Source organism: Anopheles gambiae, chromosome 3, assembly GCF_943734735.2.
Source record: "Anopheles gambiae chromosome 3, idAnoGambNW_F1_1, whole genome shotgun sequence".
Taxonomy (NCBI): Eukaryota; Metazoa; Arthropoda; class Insecta; order Diptera; family Culicidae; genus Anopheles; species Anopheles gambiae.
In genome coordinates, this window is record NC_064602.1 from 17,130,310 (window position 1) to 17,136,309 (window position 6,000).

The window sequence follows — 6,000 nt, forward strand, 5'->3', positions numbered from 1 at the left end:
AGGAAGGAAAAACGTCTAATATACCAATACGTAATAGCATTATCGTTCTTGTGATTGGTTTCTGAGCAGATTTATCGTTTTGATCACTTTTACGGCTAACCAGGTTTGGGCATTAAAACGAGCTTCAGATATAAAACCGATGCCCCGCATCCGGACAAACGCCGGCACACGTGTTTATCTCATAAAATCGAATGAATCCCATCCCAACGATGCCATTCTCTGGAGCACATCTACCGATCGCTAAAATTGGGCCAGCAACGAAACGTTCATTTCGCCCGTTTGCTTCGACAAGCCCAGGCAAGAAAGACAAGACATACGTACAAACCCACCGCAGCCAGTTTCTCATAATCACGCCAAAAAAAAAAGGTTTATCAAGATGCAGCTTACCGGCGGCATTCGCAATCACCCAACCGAGCGTCTTTTGTTGGCCCAATAATAAAAGGGTCGACGGTGCTGCTCCCGTGCACCCGGCCAGCAATCACAATCAATGATGACGATGATGATCACGAAGCTGACGGCAATGCTGACGCTGATGACTAGCAAAGCTTCCTATTACACTTTATCGGTGCCGGTTTTGCCTTTTTCGGGTGACCTTGGCAAAGTGGTACACATTTTCTGGCTCATTTGCATCAGGGCCTCAGCGCGTCAGCTGATAGGCGAATGGGTGTGTGTGTGTGTGTGTGCGAACGTGCGTGAGGAGTGTAATTTAATTCAAATGTTGCGGGGTGCAGGATGGGATAGGATATTAATTCGTTTCACTGTCTGATGTGCAAATGAGCCTGCTGGTGGTGCTTTCTTGTTGGTTTGGTTAAAGCCAAGAGGAATATTGTCATTTTCAAACATGTTATCGGAGAAAATGTAAAATCCACAAAGGAACTTATTAATTAATAATCCAGTAAATATGAAATATGAAACATTGAAAAATGCAGTTAAACTGACCTTAAATAATACAATTGGCTCAATTTTAAAAAAGGACCCAATGAGCTCAGCAGTTCACAATCTTACTACAATCTCATCAGAAGAAATACAAACAATTCTAACTACATCAATAAAATATGCTTGTACTTAAGCTTTACTCAATCGCTCCTGCTCGAGTATGCTTTTCTCTTTCCACATTTAAAGCATCGCTTAAAATACCAGCAAATTGTATTAAAAACCCATACTCAATCTCCAAACCACAAAAAAACCACTCACAGCGATCCATTACCATCGCTTCAAGGGTATGGAGGACGCTCGTAATGACGCTATAATTTTATCATTTTCCAGCTGGACAGTTTTATTCTACTTTCCACGCGCTTTATGACTCGTTACTGCTCTTACTGCTAGCTGCATATCAAGCTAGCAAAAAAAAAACATTATGATGCAGATGATGCTTGCGATCCTTTTTTCTATCTCAAACCATCCTTGTATCATTTATAGTTGAAGAAAGTGCATTTGCATTGGTATGTGAGTACATAAAGTGATCAGCAAGTAAAAAGCACTGCAGCGATGATGAACAAATTAGTGTCATTGTAATACGATAAGGGTAGTGCTGCTGCTTCACAAATGTAAATCGTTTTTACTTTTGTTCTTCAGAATAAATGATTATGTGGACATATCAAGTGCATCTTGCCGTAGAGCAAACATTGCCCCAAGCACTGAACATAAACGAAGCCATTGATCAAAGCTCTCAAAGCAAACGTTGTAGGTTTTGTTGTGCCATTAATTTTAAATCTGCATATTTAAACAAGAATGCTACAAGAATCGTCCGTGTGATTCCTTCCCTTTTGAAGCGTGACGCACGTCCTGAGTAAACGGCTATGCGTTACCACCCCCACTGCAGGGCAACCGTGACAATCTACTCCCTCGAAGGCACGTAAAGCAGCCCAAGCGTGTTACTGTAAACCGAAACTGTTCTGTCCCTGTTTCGTTCACCCGGTCTGCACCGTATCTGTGTCCACGTTTGCATGTAAATGCTCCGGTGCTTAATTTGCACATCATCGTCAACTTTGCACCTCTGTGCAACAACAACATCTCACGCCATTTCCCAGATATGGGACCCGGGTTGACCCGGACCAAAATAAATACTCTCCCCTACTACAGCGCACAGCCAGATCAAAGAGCGACTGTAAAGCAGTGTGGTATTTTTTTTTTATTTTTGGAAAATTATTCATACCAATGTAAAATGTAAAAAAGCACGAACATTTCCGGGCGTATTTCCCTAGACGGTACGTGCGCCAGTGTACGTACAACGGGAAACTTGTATGTCCCATCACCTCCCTCGGAAGCGGGAGCACATGCAGGCTTGTGTTGATGCAATTCGATGCATTTCACACCGCACACAATTGGGAAAAGTGTATTGGGAGGAGTTTTTTTTTTCTTGTATCTGCGAGAGAGTTTGACAGTGCACGTGGTGTCGGGTGCTTAATACGAAAACTTTCCGCATGCCATTTTCGAGCGTTGAATTTCGTTTGCCCTTTTTGAGGTTTTTTTTTATGGGAAAGCAACAAAGAGGAGGTTTTTGGTGTTGCTTTTGCTGCGCTTCACTGAACATGAAGCATGATAAAGCTAGTTTGTGGCGCTGGTAGTTTGTGTTGATATATTACATGCGGTGTATGCATTCGGTTGAAATTAGCTTCAGTGTTATGCTTTTTTACCTTCATGATTTCTGGATTTTATCACTGAGTTTCTTTTGTGATAACCATACATTCTACTGATGATTTACTTGTTAGAGTTTCAGGTAGGTGTTGAGTATTTTTGCATGATTTTGCTTAAATATGTATTAAACTAGTAACGCAGCGATCAATATTTCAGGATTATTAAATGTCAAAATAAGTTCTTTCAAATTAAGCATCTAAAAACTAACAAATCTGCTGTATAAAAGTAAAGTAAAATTGCATAAGAACAGTCAAGAAAGTTAAAATGATTAATTAGAAAATGTTTTCAATATCTCTGCAGGATCAAACACTTTATAAGCAATTAATCAACAACTGTATGATCTGATATAAATCTATAGTTTATGCATAAGCTATAAGTAAGAAAGAGTAAAGAGCTTTTCTTTGACCATATTAGCTTAGCGACGACTGGCATGAACTACATAAGCCAAAAAATATTAAGAAAAAAACAAAATAATTAAAAGCAAAGTGCTTTAAAACATATAATGAATTTAAGAATAGAAATATAAATCTTTTCATAACGATTAACATTGAATGATAAAAAGAGCCTTTAAAAGACATTTGTGCCCTTTCAGACATTAAATTGAACTATAAGTTGATTTTTGTTTTCTCAGTTTTTTCGATCAATCGATCAATCCACGTTCGATGTGAGATGAACACAAAATAACGAGGATTATTTTGCAAGATATTCGACCATTATTGACCATCTGACACGTGCGTCAATAGTTGAGATTTGATTTCAAAAAGCCAGAATCTCAAAACATTTTCCAATCTAAAATAGAAACTTCATGTCATGTTGTGTGATATCCCGAAAGGAAGCACATTACTAGTTTTTACCAATCGTAAACTTTCTCGTCAACACATGTCGCAAACTTCATCGTTCCAGCTATAACCATCAGCCTGAGAGTTATCGTCGAGCATCCAATTTTATGTACCGTACTCTCTTACTCGTCGTCGTACTTTGTCATCCAGTAGTGTCTGTCTGCTTACTTCTGGAGTGTTAAGCAACTTTTCTGCGACCCATCGACCGGTCGCTTTACCTATAATGCATGCATCAATGTATCGTGCGGATACGTTTCGAACCCGAAAACACCGATCGGTGTGTACACGACACTGCCTAAACTCCAATTTGTACCATCAGAGCTCGTTCGCTCATCACCTTCGAGGCCGGAACGTGAGCTGGCTGTCGAATCGGGTAAATGTGATCCGTTTTTCATCGAGTAAAAATAAACTAACCCACCATCCGTCATGCTCAGAACCGAGCAAAACTAGCGTGAAGGTGAGAACTGCGTTAATGTATAATTCAACGTCGATGGGAAGCATCCTTTCCGGGTTTGGAAACCGGGAAGTGGTTGCGCTGGAGTGTAGCGCTTGTGGTTGAGCTTGGAACTTTCAATCGTTGGTTGGTTGGGTTCGCAAGCTTCGGGTTGGTTGATGTTCTGGCATGGCACGTTTCGTCAATTGAGCGTTGGACCATAAATTCAACTTGCCGTTTGCAAACCGCTTCGACGTTGTTGTTGAACGATCGGTGGAAAAAAGCTACATTTGTCAAACAGCGACTACGCGGTCGAGCTGCGTGTGTCTGGTCTGAAGAACCATCCAAGCTGGAGTGCATCGTTACTGGTGTGGTACATTTTCACCTGGTATTCATAAAGCAGTTGGTGCTCAATTTTAATTCGGTGGTGGCTGTGCTGAGAATAAGTTAGCAAAGAGATGGGGTCTAGAATCGGTTTTGAATTTGGTATACTGGAGAAAAGTTTTGATATTCATATGAAGCTTTTTTAGGAACCTTTTCTGTGCTATTGTGTTTTTTATATATGTTTGACGATCTTTACGAAACATTATAATAATAAACGTTTTTCTCTCAAAATTCGGGCATTTATATGTAAAAATAAATTAATTCGAATTGAATTATTCTTAAAATCAATCAATTTCATTAGACGGAGAATTAAAAAAAAGGCTGAAGAAAATTCAATTGTGATCAAGTGTGTTGGAGCTTTACCTTTAATTCTGAAAAAAAAAAAATTAAATAATTTAATAAATAAATAAACAAGTAAACACAAACAAATAACTCAGAAAAATAATAAATATTTTAACAAACGAATAAATGAATTAAAAGCAAATAAATAAATTCATGAGTAATTAATTAAATAAATAAATATACACAAATACATAAAATAAATAAATTAATCAACCAATAAATTATCGAATAAATAAAAAATTATATAAAAATAAATTAATAAACCGGTTCCTAAGTCTAACTCAGTATCAACTATTCAAACTGCTGATTAACAGAGAAATTAGTTGAACAATTATACATTACAATTACAGAAAAAGTGTTGCATTTGTTTAGCAAAACATGGTAAAATGGTATAAACGATAAGAGACGATCGAATTTTAAAATATCCTTAAATCCATAAATCATCCTGTAAAACATTCCTTCAAGTGCTTTAGAGAAGCTACCAATGGATGAAATATAAGAGTTGAAGATGTATTTACAGTTCTTTTAAATACCCAATCAGTGCGACCATTTCTGTGCTACTGGTGTGCATATTTGCTATTTTACTGCATTTCTACAACCAATTCAAAAGCGCAAATTCATCATCCTTGAACCCCCATTGTGGTTGTGAATGCATTGGAAACATCTGTGGCGTATCCATCTGCCTGCCGGCACTCCCAACGGATAAAGATTACATACATTCAATTTACGCCCCACAAACTATGCAATTACATACCTAACTATGCGCTTCGTACCATTCCCGACACCTTCCCCGTGCGCAGTTCCCGTACCAACTTTTTCCAGCTGCCAGATTATTACTGCCACCAGACACCGTCAGCGTGCGACGAAAAGTTCATTTCAATAAACCGATTGTTGGCTTTTCTAATTAAAACCCGAAATCTTGCCAGAGCTCATTCACGCCCTCACACGAACGCAAATGGGGAGGGGGGGATGAGAAAAACCGCATTCATAGCGTTTGTGTGCTCGAAGCGAGAGAATGTGTGTTTCGGCGATAAAAGTATTACAATGTTTTTTCCTGCTCGCATTGCTCCCCTGCTGTGCCTCTCCAATCTACCTCTAACCCACTCGAATGGGGTGTTTTTAAATATGTTTACACTTTCACAAGGCAATGAGCAGGGCCTTTGCGCTTTCAAAGAAGGCAACGAAAAACAACCTTCAGCAGCAGTCTAAACATCCAACAGTTAAACCCCATACCAGCCTCCTGCTCTCGCGCTCGTTCGAAGATAACCATCTTCAATCCAATTACTATCAGCCGTCCTCTGCTGGCGGGGTGTACGGTTACTTCGAACCCCGATTGTTAAGCCCCCGAAAGCGACAACCCTGAAA